This window comes from Phocoena phocoena, chromosome 9 (assembly GCF_963924675.1).
Source record: "Phocoena phocoena chromosome 9, mPhoPho1.1, whole genome shotgun sequence".
NCBI lineage: Eukaryota > Metazoa > Chordata > Mammalia > Artiodactyla > Phocoenidae > Phocoena > Phocoena phocoena.
The window spans coordinates 30,951,543-30,952,780 of record NC_089227.1 but is presented as its reverse complement, the minus strand read 5'-3'; the positions used below and the strand labels follow the sequence as shown (position 1 = coordinate 30,952,780).

The 1,238-nt window shown below is 43.7% G+C and overlaps 1 pseudogene; it reads left to right on the top strand.

Annotated features, from left to right (window-relative positions):
• Positions 1-294: 294 nt before the first annotated feature.
• LOC136128153 (small ribosomal subunit protein eS4, X isoform-like) lies at positions 295-928 on the top strand (annotated as a pseudogene).
• The last annotated feature ends 310 nt before the right edge of the window (positions 929-1,238 follow it).

Sequence of the window (1,238 nt, the reverse complement as noted above, 5' to 3'; positions counted from 1 at the left end):
AGCCCTGGTTGGGGAAGATCCCACATGCCGCGGAGCAGCTAAGCCCGTGCACCACAACTACTGAGCCTGCGTGCCACAACTAGTGAAGCCTGTGCACCTAGAACCCATGCTCCACAACAAGAGAAGCCACCGCAGCGAGAAGCCCGAGCACCGCAATGAGAAGTAGCCCCTGCTCGCCGCAACTAGAGAAAACCCTCACCCAGCAACGAAGACCCAACACAGCCAAAAATAAAATATTAAATAAATAATTAAAAAAAATATATATGTGTGGCTCTTTTCATGCCTAGCGCAGCCATGGCTCGTGGTCCCAAGAAGCAACTGAAGCGCATAGCAGCTCCAGAGCATTGGATGCTGGATAAACTGACTGGTGAGTTTGTTCCTTGTCCATCTAGAGGACCCCACAAGCTGAGGGGACGTCTCCCCCTAATCATTTTCCTAAGGAATAGACTTAAGTATGCCCTAACAGGAGATGAAGTAAAGAAGATCTGCATGCAACGTTTCATTTAGATTGATGACAATATCCACACTGATATAACCTACCCTACTGGTTTTATATATGTCATCAGCGTTGACAAGACTGGAGAGAATTTTCATCTGACCTATGAAACCAAGGGTCATTTTGCTGTTCATCATATTACACCAGAGGAGGCCAAATATAAGTTGTGCAAAGTGAGAAAGATCTTTGTGGGGACAAAAGGAATCCCTCATCTGGTGACCCACTATGCTCACACCATCCGCTACCCTGGTCCCCTCATCAAGATGAATGACACTATTCAAATTGATTTGGAGACTGGCAGGATTACTGACTTCATCAAATCTGACACTGGGCAACAAACCATGGATCTCTCTTCCCCATGGAAACTGTATCCACCTTACCATTGCTGAGGAGAGAGGCAAGAGACTGGCGGCCAAACAGAGCAGTGGATAAAATGATCTCTAAGTGACATGACTTGTACTTAAAGATAACACTACATTAAAAAAGAAATGTATGTGTGTATGCACCCCAGTGTTCACAGCAGCACTATTTATACTAGCCAAGACATGGAAGCAACCTAAGTAAGTATCCATCAATAGATGAATGGATAAAGAAGATGTGGTACATATATACAATGGAATACTACTCAGCCATAAGAAAGAATGAAATGATGCCATTTGCAGCAACACAGATGGACCTAGAAAATATCATAATACTAAGTGAAATTATTCAGACAGAGAAGACAAATACCATATGATGTCAC